The 20,654-nt window shown below is 42.4% G+C and overlaps 1 protein-coding gene across 1 annotated transcript in view; it reads left to right on the top strand.

Annotated features, from left to right (window-relative positions):
- Positions 1 to 20,654, top strand: part of LOC141089658 (uncharacterized) — a 56,646-nt gene that overhangs the window by 20,276 nt on the left and 15,716 nt on the right. The gene's annotated exons all lie outside the window — the stretch shown is intronic.

Genomic DNA, 20,654 nt, shown 5'->3' with positions numbered 1-20,654 from the left:
TGGAACTAAATGTTTTTTCTTATTTAGACTATATTTCTGCTGCAGAGAAAATCTAACATTTTCGGTTGTTTTTTTTTTCAGATTTAATGGTGGATCATGGGATACATGGATTGGCAGGTCTGCCAAAATGAGAACTTCTCTTTGTTAGCTGTTCTCCACACTTGTACATAGGGTCCCAAATGAAAACCTCTTTAGCCAAATTACTGTACTCTAATTAGCGTCAAGCGGGTTCTTACAAAGCCTCCAAGTAGTATACCATCAGCAAGCATTTTTAAGCCATATGCAGGATTGACATACGATATGTCTACACATAGATTTTTTTTTTTATGAAGTATTTGACATGTTTTCGTGTGTTTTTGGTGCTAAGCCATTTTGAACTCAGTAATGAAATGCTGCACTAGAAATGCTGAAAGAATTGATATGCTGTTGCTTTTTTTAAATAGCTCATCACAGATCAAAACCTGCAAGGGAAAAAAGGCAACGTGTGTATGAGATTTTAGAAATTATAGTGCAAGTTGCAAACATTATTTTTTTGCACATTTATTTTAATAGTTAAGTTTTAAGTCCCTGAACGATACATTAATAAAGCACCCTGTTGTCATTTTTGGATGTGTACCTAACTGGCATTTCTTATTAGGCCTTTTTTGTGATGGGGTTGATTTTAGCGAAACAAAAATCAAAGAAAAAAGTAAGACATTTAATTGGTAATATCATTTTTGCAGACCTGTCTTGTTAGCAGAAATCAAAAACTATTCACACCACACCTACTCTGTAAAAATTTTAGGTAAGTGTGGAAAAAAGAGCTGCAAAGTAAATAATATTTAAAAAATATATGGGTTAATAATGTATTTCTTAGTAGTTAGCAAAGGGGGGGGCATATAATCACTTCTAGCACTTCTTGATCTTCTTCACGCTGAAAATAGTTCTTAATAATATACACTCCCTGACAGAAGTTATGTCACTTATCCATGTTATGTAAATAAAAGCTTATAACTTGACGTTACATTCATCCATTGGTTGTATAAAGTATTCTTTTGAAAGCTGAAACCCTCCAAAATGTGGTTTAGGTTAAGAAAATAAATTGCCATCAATGCAGAAATATTGATCATTTAATGGACACAGAATGGTCAGATTTTGGCAAGACAAAAGTTTTGTCTGCCACAGAAAGTAATGTGATATTCAAACAAATATTTGACTTAAAATACAAATATATGTTGCATATCATTAGTGAATGAAGTTGTGGTGCTATTAGAGTCATATGTAATATTTTGTGTGACTTCCATGAGCTTGAAGGACTGCATTCATGCGGTTCAACAATGATTCATACAATTTATTAATGAAGTCATCAGGAATAGCAAAGAATGCAGTCTTACATGCCTCCCAAAGTTCATCTAGATTCTTTGGTTTTGTCTTCCAAGCTTCCTCTTTCATCCTACCCCAAACATGCTCAATGATGTTCATGTCTGGTGACTGGGATGGCCAGTCCTTGAGCACCTTGATCTTTTTTGCCTGGAGGAACTATGTTGTAGAGATGGATGTATGAGATGGAGCACCATCCTGCTGCAGAATTTGACCCCTTTTATGATTTGGAATATAAGAGGTAGCTAATACTTTATGATATTTTAGGCTATTGATATTGCCTTCCACCTTGCAAATGTTTCGCACACCCCCATACTGAATGTAATCCCAGACCATGATTTTTCCACCACCAAATTTAACTGTTTTCTGGGTGTATTTTGGATCCATACGGGCTCCAGTAGGTTTCCTGCAGTATTTGCGGCAGCTGTGGTGTAATTCTACTGAAGATTCATCAGAGAAATCCATCTTCTGCCACTTTTCCAGCGTCCATCTGTTTAGCAGGCTGTGGGACTTTGCAAATGCCTCACGGTTTTTTATTCGCCTTTTGTTTAGTGCTGGCTTCTGGCCCCTGATTTGACCATGGAGGCCATTTTGAGACAGAATCCTACAAACTGTTCTAGTTGACACAGGGACTTGAAGTGACCAGGCCAGTTGGAGCTCTGCTGCAGTGGAAGAGGGGCTTGCTTTGGATTTTCTAACCAACAAACTTTCCTCTTGAGCAGTTGTCTTGCGGGATCTGCCAGACCTGGGCTTGCCAAACACATCTCCAGTCTCTTCGAATCTTTTTATAATTCTTTGTACTTGACGATGAGACACATTAAAGGTGCCAGTCACATCTGCAGTGGATCTGGTCTTCAGCCTCTTGATAATCCAGGCTTTGGTCGTGGGGTGGATTTTTGGTATGTTGTCAGAGCTCAAGTTGCAGCTCAAGTGAAGGTCTGGGGTGCTGGGTTTCTTTTTATACACACCCACTAATTAACCAATCATTTACTGAGCACAGGTGAGGACGTAAACTAGGATTGGGAGCATTATATGACCAGGTGACAAAACTTTTGTCTTGCCAAAATCTGACTATTCTGTGTCCATTAAATGATCAATATTTCTGCATTGATGTCAATTTATTTTCATAATCTAAACCACATTTGGAGGGTTTCAGCTTTCAAAAAAATAATTTCTACAACAAATGGATGAATTTAACATCAGGTTATAAGCTTTTATTTACATAACATGGATAAGCGACATAACTTCTGTCAGTGAGTGTAGAAATATCATTCAATATTCTGATATTGGAAAATGCTTTGTTTTTTTCCACAAGAAAAAAAATGCATCAAAAACATGTGAGCAAGCCTTTAAAGTATTTTCATGAAATTGTGAGCTTTAAAAATTTGTAAAATTTTGAAACAGTTCATTGTTAGTTTTTCCAAATGGATTCTTCCAATCTGAATAAATCCTGTTGAAAACTGATTCAAAGCTTGGGTGCTTTCAGAATTTGGAAATTATCCGACAGGGAAGAAAAGAATACAACAATATGAACACATGAGGCATACAGTACATGCAGAAGATTTCCCTTTCCATTGATTCATATTCTCATTCGCACAGTGTGAAGAAAAGCCGTAGCGGAAACTGACCAGCAGTTTGGGGTTAAAATTTGCAGCTTGTAAATTTATACCAGAGATTTGATTTTCATTCCACATTTCACCCTTTCACGAATAAATTGTGATATTATTACCTTTAATTATTTTTTATGTATTACTCCATTTTTTTTTTTCTACAAAGCTGTTCATTAATTCCAATGTAACAGTTGTATTACATCGGGAAAAAGGCAACCACAATGCATCACTCTTGAAAAGTCAAGGGTCCAGTTCAATATATTATAACCCATTAAACAAAAGAAAAGAAAGTGTAATATTGTGTGCTTCTGCATGACAGATGGCATGAATGAATTATAGAACGAATGTTACTATTCTCCGCACGCCATTATTAACAAGATAAATGACCAATCCAAAATCCATCAAGAAATTTTCACTTTTGTTAGCCTCAATTATTATGTCATGAAAATTAAATTTAAGAAAGCTTGCAATGGAGTACAGCATTGCTGTAATCTTACAGGACATTGCAGTGTTACACACAAGGACAATGAAAGATTTACTTTACATTGGGATGAAGGCAGTTTGTCATGAGACATGATTCTCTGAAAGCAGCCAGGCAGTCTTGTGATTACTTACTAGAAGTGCGGTCTTCTCTACAAATTGAAAAAAGCACTAAAGCCTTAGATAATATTTTCAGGGTTCATATATTGGTCTAAGATGCCACAAAGGAACTGCACATTAACCTTGTAAGGATGCATCACTTCACATTATGAAAATCAAACACTGGGATGAAATATTCATACAGGCCAAATGTTTCATTAATCTTTTGTAGTCGAGCTAACAAGAAGACATTGCCAGGCAGTTACACAGCTTGGATGTGTACACGGCTCTCACTATCTGACATCTGATCCACAAAAAAGAAGAGCAAAAAAGAGACATTGTAAATACGGCATATATAACCTTCTTGAAAAATAATTGTGATTTGTTTCATTCACATAGTCTTGTAATATACAGTATGTTAGTAGTAACTAACAGGGTAACAGGAATGATGAATAAATCTAGTTACCGTATTTTTCGGACTATAAGACGCACCGGACCATTAGACGCACCCCAAATTTTGTGGTGGAAAATAGGGTAAAAAAATAATGTGTCAAATGGGGGTCCGTCTTACAGTCCAAATTCCGTGAGGTGGCTGTGCTCTGTGGGGTGGCTGTGCTCTGTGGGGTGGCTATGCTCTGTGGGGTGGCTGTTCTCTGTGGGGTGTCTGTGTCCGTGGGGTGGCTGTGCTCTGTGGGGTGACTGTGTTCTGTGGGGTGGCTGTGCTCTGGTCACAATATACTTACAAATCTTGTTGCGGCGGTCTCGTGTTGGTGGTCCCAATGCAGCCTCCCTGTGCTTTGTGGTGCGGTGGTGTCGGGGCTCTGTAGTGAGGCTGCAGTGGGGCTCTGTGCTGCGTGGGGGGCTCCACCTGCATTTCGTTAAAGCCGAAAGCCCCCCGCAGCTCCGTTGCTGCGACGCGGAGGCCTCCGGACAGATGGCCGCCAGGGGCCTCCGGAAAAATGGCCGCGGCTCAGTTTCAGATCTCTGCAACGAGATCTTGTCCCGAGATCTTGTCCCGAGATCTCGGGACGAGGTCTCGTTGCCGTGATTTGAATTTGAGTATGCGCCGCTCCCGGCAGCCATCTTTCTGCAGCAATGGAGCTATGGGGGTCTTTCGGGCTTTAACGAAATGCCGGCGGAGCCCCCCACACAGCACAAAACCTCACTGCAGCCACACTACAGAGCCCCGACCCCACCGCACCACAGAGCACAGGGAGGCTGCATTGGAACCGCCGCCAAGGGACCGCCGTAACAGGATTTGTAAGTATATTGCGACCATAAGATGCACTCCCATTTTCCCCAAAAATTTTTTGGGAAAAAAATGCGTCTTATGGTCCGAAAAATACGGTATATGGAACAAAGGGCACTATAGGGTGATACCCAATGGAGGGAGAGTACATAAGTGTGTGATTAAAGTTCCCCTTGTCGAGTTGTCAGGCACAAATCCTACTTAGTGTACAACCAAAAAAGAACCCTAAAAAATTACCTTTATTATTATGATTAAAAATAAACAAAAAGTAGTATGTCTAATCCATGCATAAAATGGCATGTAAAAGTTTGTACAACCTTGGCCAAAATTGTTCAGAGTGCAAGGCAGCTGATTATAGTAACCCATGGCTGCTGCTTTTCGGCACAAGGTTACAGGAGTCTGGGTTTTTAGAAAGCTGTGAAATTTGCAGCACCTGGCCTTTCCTAACGATGATAGTGAACAAGGCACAACCCTAACAGGCTAATTTGGGTCTGAAACCTTGGTCAAAGTTACTTGAGCAAACAAATCTAAAAGGGTAATGGGCATCTGCCCATTTTTTCTTTTTGCATTTTTTTTAAATGAAGATGGGGGGACCCTACATCATTTTTTTGGTTTCCCCCTTTTTAATAACCATTAAAGACTAAAAAGACAGCTGTGAGCTGATATTAATAGGCTGGTAACCTTTATGGATATTGGCCCATTCCCAGAATAATAACACCAGCTTACAGCTGTGTGCTTTCCCTCAGCTTGTTACTAAAAATATGGGGAATCCCACATCATATTTTTCATCTATTTATGATCAAGTACAGTAAAATACACACTCAAAGAGACAATAGTTCACAGCCTCCATAACTCCAATAACCTTAGCGTGTCCCTCAAAGGTTCCCATGAGGTTTCGGGGCCTTACAGCTGCTGCGAGACCCAGTGGCTGTCAACTCTAGTAATAAGGTTACCTGCGTTCACAGCCATCAGGTCTCATGGTAGCTTGAGTGCAAGACTGTTGAGTGCTAGAGTGCTGAGTGCCAGACTCACAGTCGTTCATCGGTCTGGCACAGGCGATGTGCAGTGTGAGAACCATCTGCTATGAACTTAGGTGAACTTACAGTAAAGTTACAGTGGTTCACAGGTCAGCTCACACAGAGCTGTCTGTGCGATCCGCCGCCTTTGACCTGCAGTAATCTTAATTACGTCACTCAAAATACTTTCAGTGTGATCAGGCTGTCATGCTGAACAGTCACATCACTGATTTCACAGCTTAGCATTACATCTGGAAGTAGCAGAGTCTGGCATCATTGTGGGACCTCATCAATATGGATTAAAAGAGAATAATTGCTGGAAAGTGATTTATACAATTAAAGGACTTTTCTCTGTTTGTGTCTTTACTTTTGACTGCTGGGTTAGTAATGGGGGTGTATTATAGATGACTCTCCAATACTAACATCTGGGCTTGATGTCAGTAGAGATTACACAGGTGACATGTGTCATGATCCAAGGTGGATCTGACAAGTAAATGGACAAAGTGAACTTTTTTCCCTTTGGCTTGGTGCCAAAGTGGGTTGATTGCCCCCGGTGGCCGTTAGATTTATTAGACGTGGTGTCATTTGTTCTAAGTTACCCCGGTGGTGGTGAGTGGTATTACACTTTAGTTTTAATGTGCACGTATTACAAATCAGGTGTGAGGCTCTATAAAAGAGTTTCAGGTGTGTTTGATGATCGTGGGTGATATTGATAGTTCGTCATTTGGGAAGCGAGCCTGGGTGATGAAGGAGCTGAATGAAAGTCCTGGGCAGCCCAGCAGAGGGGTTGAGTCAGCTATGGAGTCTGCAAGGAGTGCTGGCATGGATTGGTGGAGTTCAACGATGTGGTCTACAAGAAGGGCTGGCATGGCGTGGTGGAGTCGTAGTTTATGGTGTCAGCAGGAAGTGCTTGCATGGCTTGGTGGAGTGGAGACTATGGTGAGAGTTGCACTCAGCATGCTTGACTTGGTTGCTGAAAGCTGGACTCAAGCGTGCTTGACTTCTTGGCAGAAAAGTTGGACTAGAGCATGCTGGACTTTTTGGCAGAAGCTGGACTCATCTTTGGGACTCTGTTTACTGGGCAGCTGCAACTGGTGGTGGACTCTTCTCCAAGGCTGCACTAGGGTGATGGATCCGGTTATGGTGATGGATCCAGTTGGAGGAGAAGATGCACGCAGATGGTGGGCTCTGTTGCTAGGAGCATATGCAACAGAGCAAAGCTAAGTAGTGTTCCCCCTGTATTGTCATTTTCCCTTATGTGCTTTTAGTGCAGTGTTGGGATTAGTTTCCGCACCGACCAATTCCCTAGTGAGGGTTTAGGTGCAGGGTGAGTCAGGGTTTGAGGTACGCGTGCGTCGCCCGGTGCGGAACCGGCATAGGGAACGTTAGGAGTGCAGGGACACTGGCTCAGGGGAGTACAGGAGGTCTCCACGTCCCTATTCCCTATCACAGGGCCCACCATTGTTATTGTTACCCAGGTTTCCCCTTTATTTAAATTCGCCTTACTGGAGGCGGGGTTTCCAGACTACTGTATAATAACGTGTATTACCTAAATTCGCCAGTTGGAGGCGGTGTATCGAGCTGCACGTTTTATTTAAACTCGCCCTACTGGAGGCAATATATCCAGGGTCACGCGTGTCATGGGTTCGCCTTGCGGTAATCGCTGCATCCAGACACACGTGACCGTGACAACATGAATCCCATAAACTATTACATTGCCTGCCAAGGGCAGAGGGGAAGAGCTGAGGCTAAGTGCCAGAATTGGTGCATCTAATGGATGTGCTATCTCTGTTATTGGGCCATCTGTTTTTCCTCGGCTTACTTTTAAAAGGAAGGAGACCACACATCCTTTTTATTATTATTATTTTTACAGTGCCTTGCGAAAGTTCAGCCCCCTGGAACTTTTCAACCTTTTACCACATATCATGCTTCAAACATAAAGATACCAAATGTAAATTTTTGGTGAAGAATCAACAACAAGTGGCACACAATTGTGAAGTTGAATGAAATTTATTGGTTATTTGAAATTTGTGTGGAAATTCAAAAACTGAAAAGTGGGGCGTGCAATATTATTCGGCCACATTAACTTAATTCTTTGCTGCGCCACCTTTTGCTGCGATTACAGCTGCAAGTCGTTTGGGGCCGAATACTTTTGCAAGACACTGCATTTAGTTATTTTAACTATCCGGCCAATCGCAGTCATGCCATTACTTGACATGACTGTGATGGAGCCGAAAGTGGCCATAGTCTTAAAGCTTCTTGATTTGCTGTGCTGCAGCTCTTCATCAAGCTTTATTACACTTATGGACCCGAAGAGTAAGAAGTCCGTATTCGAGGTCCGGTATGGAAAATGCAGTGTTCATGGGCGCTTCTCGGTCTAGAGAAACAGAGTAACCAGGAGGGTGGAAAGAGGGGAATTTTATTGACAATGCATTTTGGAGTTGTTTTAACTCCATCATCAGGTGCAAATAGAGAGTTATATAGACACATAATATGATAAGCAGGAATTACATATTGCTGGTATACATTCCCACAATGAGCTGACAGCATACCACAGCTACTGGGCAGGGGAGGAAGCAAAAGAGTATACAGACAGGACAGCACAGGATCACAGCTGCTGCTTTCTGTGAGGCAAAACATATTTAAAAACAGAGAAATGTTTTAACACAGAAAGAATCCACTGCGATCCCCTGCTGTCATGACCGTGTACTCTCTTTTGTTTCCTCCACTGCCCAGGTTCTATGGTTTGAACAGACCATGTTGCTGCATGGTCAGATGCATAACAGGGACACATTTATAAGATTATCTCAGCACAGGAACATTTTTTTTATCAAATCAAATTGTGGAACTTATTATTATAACAAAATCCATTGATTAAAATGTACATTGTTCATGGGACAACCTCTTTAAGTACATATCTTTACCTCTGATCTGATGTTTTTGCAGTCATGGGTTTCCCTGGAGCTATCGAAGAAGGAACTGCTCATGAGAAAAGTTTTCATGACCTATCCATAGGGTAAGTTATCAATATGAGATTGGGGGAGTCCGACATGTGATGCCACCATGATCATATTATATTTGGCAGAGTAGAACAATGCATCTCCATAAATAAGGCTATCGTTGATGTGATTTTTCAGGGTTGTCCCTATATACAGTGGGGCAAAAAAGTATTTAGTCAGTCAGCAATAGTGCAAGTTCCACCACTTAAAAAGATGAGAGGCATCTGTAATTTACATCATAGGTAGACCTCAACTATGGGAGACAAACTGAGAAAAAAAAATCCAGAAAATCACATTGTCTGTTTTTTTTTCATTTTATTTGCATATTATGGTGGAAAATAAGTATTTGGTCAGAAACAAAATTTCATCTCAATACTTTGTGATATATCCTTTGTTGGCAATGACAGAGGTCAAACATTTTCTGTAAGTCTTCACAAGGTTGCCACACACTGTTGTTGGTATGTTGGCCCATTCCTCCATGCAGATCTCCTCTAGAGCAGTGATGTTTTTGGCTTTTCGCTTGGCAACACGGACGTTCAACTCCCTCCAAAGGTTTTCTATAGGGTTGAGATCTGGAGACTGGCTAGGCCACTCCAGGACCTTGAAATGCTTCTTACGAAGCCACTCCTTCGTTGCCCTGGCGGTGTGCTTTGGATCATTGTCATGTTGAAAGACCCAGCCACGTTTCATCTTCAATGCCCTTGCTGATGGAAGGAGGTTTGCACTCAAAATCTCACGATACATGGCCCCATTCATTCTTTCATGTACCTGGATCAGTCGTCCTGGCCCCTTTGCAGAGAAACAGCCCCAAAGCATGATGTTTCCACCACCATGCTTTACAGTAGGTATGGTGTTTGATGGATGCAACTCAGTATTCTTTTTCCACCAAACACGACAAGTTGTGTTTCTACCAAACAGTTCCAGTTTGGTTTCATCAGACCATAGGACATTCTCCCAAAACTCCTCTGGATCATCCAAATGCTCGCTAGCAAACTTCAGACAGGCCCGGACATGTACAGGCTTAAGCAGTGGGACACGTCTGGCACTGCAGGATCTGAGTCCATGGTGGCGTAGTGTGTTATTTATGGTAGGCCTTGTTACATTGGTCCCAGCTCTCTGCAGTTCATTCACTAGGTCCCCCCGCGTGGTTCTGGGATTTTTGCTCACCGTTCTTGTGATCATTCTGACCCCACGGGGTGGGATTTTGCGTGGAGCACCAGATCGAGGGAGATTATCAGTGGTCTTGTATGTCTTCCATTTTCTAATTATTGCTCCCACAGTTGATTTCTTCACTCCAAGCTGGTTGGCTATTGCAGATTCAGTCTTCCCAGCCTGGTGCAGGGCTACAATTTTATTTTGTTTCTGGTGTCCTTTGACAGCTCTTTGGTCTTCACCATAGTGGAGTTTGGAGTCAGACTGTTTGAGGGTGTGCACAGGTGTCTTTTTATACTGATAACAAGTTTAAACAGGTGCAATTACTACAGGTAATGAGTGGAGGAAAGAGGAGACTCTTAAAGAAGAAGTTACAGGTCTGTGAGAGCCAGAAATCTTGATTGCTTGTTTCTGACCAAATACTTATTTTCCACCATAATATGCAAATAAAATGAAAAAATAACAGACAATGTGATTTTCTGGATTTTTTTTTCTCAGTTTGTCTCCCATAGTTGAGGTCTACCTATGATGTAAATTACAGACGCCTCTCATCTTTTTAAGTGGTGGAACTTGCACTATTGCTGACTGACTAAATACTTTTTTGCCCCACTGTAACATCCAACAGTGATCTGCCATCATTGAGTCATTCCAAAAACCCTGGTGTTCCATTACTTTAAAGTCCTGGTGAAACCACTCACCTTGTTCATCGCTTACATCCCCAAGATTTTGAGGGAAGAAATCTAAATGTGAATGCAAAAAATTTATTTTCAGAGACATGCGACATCCAAGACACTGGTATGCATTTAGCAGTTCCTCAACACCTTCAACATATTCTGGAGATTTTTGTTTTCCTAAGAAGTTTTCACATATCCACTTGAAGCTTTCCCTAGATCTCATTCGTTATCATTTAGAGGTCCTTCAAACACATCATCTCTCATAAGTTCTCTGATCTGAGAACCAACAAATACCCCTTCCATCAGTTTTGCTGGTGAAATACTGGAGAATTTCTGTGAAATGTACTGGAACGCTTGTGAATTTGTCTTTGCCAAGGCTTTCACAAAGTTTTTAATCAATCCCAACTTTATATGTAGTGGAGGAAGAAAGACTTGGAGCGACTAAAGTATTATGCTGATCATTGTCTCTACCTGGAGCATAGATGTTTGACTTCCCCCAATCATGACAAACATAATGCTATTATATGTCTTACTGCAAGGTATTTTTGCACATTTTTCATTCTGTGCTTTGCTTGTGTTTCAATCAGTGGGTGGTGTGAACATTGTCCTACAGACTTGTTCACATTTGTGCATTTCACATGTGTTTTTAATCCAGTTTTTTTCGTGCTTATGCATGATTTGAGAGACCCCACCCCTCTCTTGTGTGACATGCACAAAAGGAGCTGTCTCACGCCACGAGCCCATACAGGTAAGCGCCTGTCTTAATCCTGCTCATTTAGACACTGTTCACATGTTCAGGTTTTAAATATATTAGATAGGGACTGCTTCAATAGGGGTTACCTTGATGTCGTGGAGCAGCTTGGCATACATTTTTTTGCAAAAAAAGTATCGACTAAATACCCTGTATTTGTTGTCATCTTTTTATTAGCACTTGCTGACTACTATTATAGGTCTTACTGCAAGGTATTCTTGCACATTTTTCATTCTGTGCTTTGTTTGTGTTTCAATCAGTGGGTGGTGTGAACATTGTCCTACAGACTTGTTCACATTTGTGCATTTTACATGTGTTTTTAATCCAGTTTTTTTCGTGCTTATGCATGATTTGAGAGACCCCACCCCTCTCTTGTGTGACATGCACAAAAGGAGCTGTCTCACGCCACGAGCCAACACAGGTAAGCGCCTGTCTTAATCCTGCTCATTAAGACACTGTTCACATGTTCAGGTATTAAATATATTAGATAGGGACTACTTCAATAGGGGTTACCTTGACGTGGTGGAGCAGCTTGGCATACAATTTTTTGCAAAAAAAGTATCGACTAAATACCCTGTATTTGTTGTCATCTTTTTATCAGCACTTGCTGACTACTATTATATGTCTTACTGCAAGGTATTTTTGCACATTTTTCATTCTGTGCTATGTTTGTGTTTCAATCAGTGGGTGGTGTGAACATTGTCCTACAGACTTGTTCACATTTGTGCTTTTCACATGTGTTTTTAATCCAGTGATATCAGGAGAAGAAGAGTATAATTGGGTGTCATCAGCATAGAGATGGTACTGGAAACCAAATGTACTGATTGTTTGACCAATAGGGGCAGTGTAAATGCTTGCTGACATTGAATGGAGTGGAGACACACAGGTGTTGATTCAGAGCAGAGATTGAAAAAGCTGGTTACCAGATATAAGCTTGCATAATTGAAAAGTCAAATGTAGCATTCAGGATTAACTGCTTGCTGACATTGACTGGAGTGGAGACACACAGGAGTTGATTCAGAGCAGAGATTAAAAAAGCTGGTTACCAGATATAAGCTTGCATAGTTGAAAAGTCAAATGTAGCATTCAGGATTAACTGCTTGCTGACATTAAATGGAGTGGAGACACACAGGAGTTGATTCAGAGCAGAGATTGAAAAAGCTGGTTACCAGATATAAGCTTGCATATTTGAAAAGTCAAATGTAACATTCAGGATTAACTACTTGCTGACATGGAATGGAGTGGAGAAACACCGGAGTTGATTCAGAGCAGAGATTGAAAAAGCTGGTTACCAGATATTAGCTTGCATAGTTGAAAAGTCAAATGTAGCATTCAGGATTAACTGCTTGCTGACAATGAATGGAGTGGAGACACAAAGGAGTTGATTCAGAGCAGAGATTGAAAAAGCTGGTTACCTGTATGAAGAGAATACAGATGCGTGTCACATTCATCCATGTTATAACTACATCATACTTTGATCAAATGTACTTCGATTACATGTACATAAATGCCCCCCTGAAAGTGGAGGACTTCCAGGAGGCCTGGCCTAATTGGTCTGCAGGGAAATCGTATTCCAAAAACTGATAACACAGCACACCTCTGCATATTATAGGATGACGGAGCTGTCACCCACAATACTGACAGCCAGGAATGCCCCTACAATCCATAGAATGGCTGAGATGTACAAGTGCTTTTCACAAAAATAGAATATCATCAAAAAGTTAATTTATTTCAGTTCTTCAATACAAAATGTGAAACTCATATAGAGTCGTTGCAAACAGAGTGATCTATTTCAAGTGTTTGTTTATGTTCATATTGATGATTATGCCTTACAGCCAATGAAAATCCAAAAGTCATTATCTCAGTAAATTAGAATAATTAACAAAAAACACCTGCAAAGTCATCCTAAGTGTTTAAAAAGGTCCCTTACTCTGTTTCAGTAGGCTCCACAATCATGGGAGAAGACTGCTGAATTGACATGTCCAGAAGGCAGACATTGACACACTCCAAGGAGGGTAAGCCACAAAAGGTCATTGCTAAAGAAGCTGGCTGTTCACAGAGTGCTGTATCCAAGCATATTAATGGAAAGTTGAGTGGAAGGAAAAAGTGTGATAGAAAAAGGTGCACAAGCAACTGGGACAATTGCAGCCTTCAAAGGATTGTTCAGAAAAGGCGGAGCTGATTCACAAGGAGTGGGCTTCAGTGGAATTAGGCATTAGGTGAGTATAACTGTGTTTGTTATTTTTAAATAAAAATGGGAAAGTGTGTTTTGCTTTATTTCTAATAAAGAACTTTATTCTGGCTGTGTCTTTACTTACCATACAACTATAGGATTAGCAATGGATAGGTGTCTCCTCTCCATTACTAAGCCATGGGCTTGATGTCAACTGACAATACAAAGGGCATGTGGGAAGAGCTGGGCAAAGCTCCAGAATTGGCACATCTAATAGATGTGCCTTTTCTGGGCAGTTGTGGGCTGCTATTATTAGGCTGGAGGCCCAATATCCATTGCCCCTTACCAGCCTAAGAATACCAGCCCCATGCTGTGAGCTTTAGCAAGGCTGGTTGCCAAAAATGGAAGGACCCTTTGCCGGTTTTTTAAATTATTTATATAAATTATTAAAAAAACAGCGTGTGAACCCCTCTATTCTTGATAACCAGCCTTGTTGAAGCTGACGGCTGAGGGTTGCCGCCTCCAGCTGTGAGTTTTGCCTGGCTGGTTAGCAGAAATACAGGGAACCCATGCTGTTTTTTTTTAATTATTTATTTACAGCACAGGAGCCAGCTAATGCTAGCTATTTTTTTGTATACAAGAACTGAAATAAATTAACTTTTTGATGTTATCCTAATTTTATGAGACGCACCTGTTACTCACTGCATCCCAAGGACACAGTGTTCGGCGGGATTTTGAAAGCCTCATGCTTAATTTATGAACCACTTTAGCTATAACTCCTAAAAAGATCACTTGCTTTATAAAAAAATGAAAAATCCATTTTGTAGTGATGAAGCAGACTTTCAGCTCAATAAGGAAACAGGTTACATAATGCTAGAGAAAAAGTGAAGAAATGAGGTGTACACAGATGGAGCTGTGTTTTATCTAATCCCAGTGCTGGATTTCCAGCTACACTGCTCAGTACTGCTGTAATATTTCCTACATGCTGCTGCTTCTCCTTCAAATAGTGTACTATAGAGAAATACAAGAGTAGGATCTCCCTGCGTCTAGTCTCTAGACATTGTAGGATCTAGTTTCCACCTGCTAGTTTTTTTTTTTAAAAAAAAGGTAATTAGATATAGTGTGCACAGGGGGAAACTAAAGAAAAATGCAGGAAACAAGTCATATAATGGGCAGAAATAGGCGTATCTATCATGTACACACAAGTGACAACATGGGATTCACTAATTGAGCACCCATTAGCTTAGGATTGCTGATAGGCCTAAATGGAGCAGTAATAACTACATGCAGGTTAAGCAATAAAGTCAATCAGCAATCATATTAAAGTTAACCTGGAAAGGAAACATATAATCTCCAATAGCTCTAAAAATTGGCATGAAATTAATACCTGTGTTATTCAGAATATCTAATTTTGAAATTCCACAGTGGGTTAAATTCACTACCAAGCAGCAATTTCTAAAAGAAAAAAAATGTGACAAGCACTCTCGTGCATGATAACGATATGTAATTCCCTTATTCAAAGGTCTAACTATAGAATTTACTGGTTTCACAAAAGGAAAAACTACCAAAACTACTGTGACTATAGAATTATAGATTATCATAATGTTAAAATGTTCTTTCTGACTAAATACATAACAGGTGTGGTAAAAATAGATCTTTCACTGAAAAACGAAAGATTAAATCATAATCTTTCAGGCAGCAGCTTAAGTAAAGAGTCTCAGGTGTAAGTGTGTATAGTTTGTTACCTAAGGACATACAGGTTTATATACACAAGTTTCTATTCTGCTCACCCATATCATACATCTTAAAGCGGTTTCATCTAAATGTAGATTTCTGTACTCCAAATTTATCATTTCACCTGGTTTTCCATAAAAATATCAGCAGGAATGTAGTTTTCAGAACCATATTTGCATATTAAAGACATTTCTTTTTTTTATTTGTTTTATCAAGTAAAGCAATAAGCAAGAAAATTAGGGCTTTAGCCTTAATGGAAATGCCATTTATGATTTGATTAGGCCTGTTTTCTTTTCCCCTGCCTATACAATTTAACATACTAACTATTAAAAGCAATCTACTCTGCTGTAGTCTAGTGGAAAATGAACTTAACCTAGAATATAGAGTACTATAAAATCAAAGGTTGCCTGTTTTCCATATGTTATGTGTACACTGTAGCTTTAAAATACATTGCATCTTCAATACAAATGTTCTGCACTGTTATTATCACAAATGTCATTTTCTCAGAGCAATATATTGCAAAAGCAAATGTATTAGCTCATATAAAGTGGCACAGATTTGCAGTATGTTTATGCCATCAAATGCATATCAAAGTTTAAATATTAGCTGTTTCCATTGAATATAGTGTTAGGGCTGGCGGAACGCACCAGATTATAAAATACTAGTAGGTGCGTTCGCAGTCCGGGGTCCACCGTGCAGAGGTGGTACACTGCTGCTAGATAATGGCAGACGCTCAATATGGCAGTATAATGGCAGAACCCATGCGGGTTAAACATCACCCGGTGTGCACAGGGCGAACTCTGTTGCTTCACAGAGCCGCCGAACCGCTAAACACAAATACCGAGCCTGTTCAAACTCACAGAGCTCGGGGAGGTGAACGCTCAGAATATGGTCACAGGACTCGGGCCCAAGGACACAGGACCAGTGTCCATCTAGACCTGCTGAGTGTGTGACGTCGCAGCCGCAAACGCCGCTAACTGAGGCTGACTGCAGCGGAGCGACAGCCGCGGTATGATAGTGCCCTATAGTAGGCGACACCATTGGATGCTAGTGCTGTGGACTGATGTGCACTTTGCCCTATATCTTAGCCACTGACTGGCGCTGACTCTAATACTGATACCCTAACCACATGCATAATATCCAAGGGAGGGGAATCTTAATAAGTCATTAACCAGGTACATGCATCCCTCATCATTCACTCATATAGCAACTAGAGTCTATACTAGTGCATGGCCGAGCGGCCATGCGAGTCTTTTATAGCCGAGACCTTCCAGAACCTTCCAGATTCCCCTGATGGACCAATCAGAACTGAAGAAGGACCTGAGCATGTGACTCCCGATCCCCAATGGGGAATCGTCCCATGAGCATGCTCAGTGGAGCAACGGAAGGACTTAAATTCTGGAGTTGTTTGCTGCTGGCCAGGGTGCATTGTCATACCTGTACCAGAGGTGGCAGCAGCAACCGATCCCACGCTTATGGTCTGGGCAGAGCGCCGGGACCGACGAGACTGCTGAGCAGGCTCCACTGTGGCCGAAGGAGAATGGGAGACTGCTGAGTGCAAGTCTCTGGATTCCTGCTGTGCAGTGGCAGGAACCTGATGCCTAACGTGGGCCCCCTCCCCTCTGAGCCTCGCTTTGCTTAAATGCCACGATAAGGAGCGGAGCGTGGATGTTCTCCAATGGCTCTCAGGTCCGAGCCTCTGGACCATGACCCTTCCAGTCCACCAAATAAAACTTTTTACCACGCACCACCCTGCGTCCCACAATGGCATTGACCTCAAACTCATCTGAAGACAGGTCTGATGTCCCAGCACATGACTCGGAGAACCGGGACATGTGAACATGTTTAAGGAGGGACACGTGGAAGGCGTCAGAGATCATAAAGTGTGGAGGAAGAGCCAAATGATAGACCACAAAGCTGATCCGCTTGAGGACTTTGAAGGGACAAATGTAGCGAGGAGCAAACTTAGTGGACTCGACTCACAGCCTGATGTTACGGGCGGAGAGCCACACTATGTCGCCAGGGGAGAAGGCTGGAGCAGGGCACTGATGTGAGTCCGCAGAGGACCTCATTCTCTCCTTAGAGGCCCGAATGGCATCCTGGGTGCAATCCCAAATATCACGTGCCTCCACCGCCCAGTCTGCCACCCTAGAGTCGGTGGATGACGCGGGCATGGGCACAGGGACACGAGGATGTTGGCCGTAGTTAAGGCGGAATGGCGTCTGGACGGTGGAATTGGCCACCGTGTTGTTCAAGGTGAACTCTGCCCATGGCAACAAAGATGCCCAGTCATCCAGCCTGGCCAAGACAAAATGTCGGAGATATGTGACCAGGGTCTGGTTGGCCCTCTCTACCAACCCGTTTGTCTCGGGATGATAGGCCGAGGAGAGATTCAGTTCAATACTGAGCAAGTGACAGAGCTCTCTCCAGAAGCGAGAAGCAAATTGGGGACCCTGGTCACTGACAATCTTGTCAGGCATTCTGTGTAAGCGGAAAACATGTTTGATGAACAGCACTGCTAAACCCTGTGTGGAAGGTAGCCGAGAGAGGCACCAAGTGCACCATTTTAGAAAAATGGTGGGTGACGACGCAAATAACTGTGCTGCCACTGGACTTGGGTAGACCCACCACAAAGTCCATGCCAACCATCTCCCAGGGCCTGTCCGCCACCGGTAAGGGGTAGAGTAACCCAGCAGGCCGTTGCCGGGATGGCTTATTCTGGGCGCAGGAGACGCACGCCTGTATGTAGTCTTTGACATCACGAGCCATATGCGGCCACCAGTACGTCCTTGCCAGAAGCTCAACTGTCCGCTTGGTACCAAAGTGTCCACCCACCCTCGACACGTGAGCCCAAGAGAGGACCTCCGGACACAAAGGGGCAGGGACAAAAGTCTTGCCCGGGGGTGCAGACTCAAGGGCAACCGGAGCCACTGTCCTCACAGACTCTCCGATGGTACGATTAACCAAGGCTCCTCCTCTGCTGATACTAAGGAGCGAGAGAGCGCATCGGCTAGGACATTCTTCTCACCGGAAAGGAAATGTAGGGTGAAGTGGAACCAAGAGAAGAAGAGAGATCATCGAGCTTGGCGAGAATTTAACCGCTGAGCGGTTTGGAGATAGACCAAATTTTTGTGGTCAGTGTAAACTTGGAAGTGATAGCGAGCCCCCTCCAGGAGGTGTCTCCATTCAGAAAAGGCCAATTTCATGGCTAGCAACTCCCTGTCTTCAATGGAATAGTTCCTCTCCGCCGGTGAGAAGGTCTTGGAAAAGAAGAAGCAAGGATGGTTCCGACCTTGAGCATCCTTTTGGAGCAGAACTGCTCCAGCACCGATAGACGAGGCATCCACCTCTAAAATAAACGGCTTATCCACATTGGGGCGATGTAAAATGGAAGCACTAGCGAAGTGAGACTTGATGGAGAGGAAGGCCTTAGATACCTACTCAGACCACAATTTAGGATTCGCTCCCTTCTTGGTAAGGGCAACCAAGGGAGATACCAAAGTCGAGAAGTGCGGGATGAATTGACGGTAATAATTAATAAATCCCATAAAAGTCTGCACCGCTTTAAGGGAGTGAGGCTCCTGCCAATCCAATAACCGCCTGCAGTTTTGGCAGGATCCATGGCCAACCCTTGGGCCGAGATGATATAGCCCAGGAAAGGCAACGACTCCTGCTCAAACACTCACTTCTCCAACTTGGCATAGAGGGCGTTTGCCCATAGGAGATCAAAGACTTTGCAAACCTTTCTCCGGTGGGACTCCAAATCTGGAGAAAAGATGAGAATATCATCCAGATAGACCACCACCGAAGAGCAAAGCGTATCTCAAAAGATATCATTTACGAAGTCTTGAAAGACGGCCGGGGCATTACATAGGCCAAAGGGCATGACCAGATACTCATAATGGCCATCCCTGGTATTAAAAGCCATCTTCCACTCATCTCCCTCACGTATGCGTGTCAGGTTGTAGGCACCCCGCAGATCGAGTTTGGTAAATACTTTTGCTTCCCGCAACCTATCGAACAGCTCCGATATCAGGGGCAGAGGGTACTTATTCTTAATGGTGATGGCGTTAAGACCCCTGTAATCGATGCAAGGCTGCAATTCACTGCTCTTCTTCTGCACAAAAAAGAATCCCGCCCCTACTGGTGACACTGACTTCCTAATAAATCCCCTGGCCAGATTCTCCTTGATGTATTGTGACATGGCCTCACTTATACTGCACGAGGAATGGTGTTAAAAATAAAACCATTTCTTCACCTGCTGTGGATTTGTTCATTCTGCCTCCCAAAGATCGCAGAAAGGCTCGGCGCACATTTATCCTGCACTCTACCCTGAGCATTTACATCGGGGTTTCCATGTAAATCTCTGAAATACGTGATTCAGACAGAACCACCAGCGGAAGATTCCCTATAATGAGGCAGATGGAGGCACTGTGAACGCCATAGGACCTATGATCCAATGGTGTACATCTTTTGCATAAAAACACAGTCCACCATAGTTTTGTGCACCTCTGAAAGGAAGGACAACTCTGAACAGAGGCCAAATGGAGTCCAGAGTAACTCTGCTGCCTCATTATAGTAAAGGGGCAAAAGAACAGTCAAAATGTCTATCATAATATTAAAAAAATGAAATAATCTTTATTAATGTCATAATTACAGACAGATGGAAAAAAATTAGGCTAAAAATGTATAGTGTACAAGTAATACATTGTTTGATTTTATAGGATTTTGTACCATTAGAGTTAGAAAAAGAATCACACCTGACCACATTGGGACAGGCTATGCAACGACCACACGGAACACAACCACCCTCATGCATAAAATCATCCAAAAAAGTAATTACATGCTGTCCCGTATAATGACTACAGGTCATATGCAAATTGCCTCTTCAGAGAAAAAGAAGACTTGAACTCTATAGCGCCACCTGTTGGTAGTAGCGATCCTACAAGTCACAATCAACCCGTTAACGAGTCTTGTAATATGACTTAGGATAAAAGCCAAATCAGAATCTCAATTTGCAGACACGGTGTTTTGAGCTATTGGCTCTCGTCAGTGCAAAGTATGAGAACTGATTTGGCTAGGTGAGAGGCTCTGGACTGAGGTCTAAGGGGTAAGGTTTCTCCTTGTGGAGAGTGACATGCCAGCTCTGGCTTGTCAAGGTAAGGAGGCTTATTCGCCATGCAATGCTCCTCTGGGAAAATAATATGCCAATTGCCTCTTCAGAGAAAAAGAGGAGTTGAACTCTATAGCGCCACCTGTTGGTAGTAGCGATCCTACAAGTCACAATCAACCCTTTATCGAGTCTTGTAATATGACTTAGGATAAAAGCCAAATCAGAATCTCAATTTGCAGACACGG

Source organism: Dendrobates tinctorius, unplaced genomic scaffold, assembly GCF_039654945.1.
Source record: "Dendrobates tinctorius isolate UK_male_01 unplaced genomic scaffold, ASM3965494v1 ptg000046l, whole genome shotgun sequence".
In the NCBI taxonomy this organism is placed as follows: Eukaryota; Metazoa; Chordata; class Amphibia; order Anura; family Dendrobatidae; genus Dendrobates; species Dendrobates tinctorius.
Note: the sequence above shows the minus strand (reverse complement) of the source record. Positions and strands in the feature narration are given on the sequence as shown.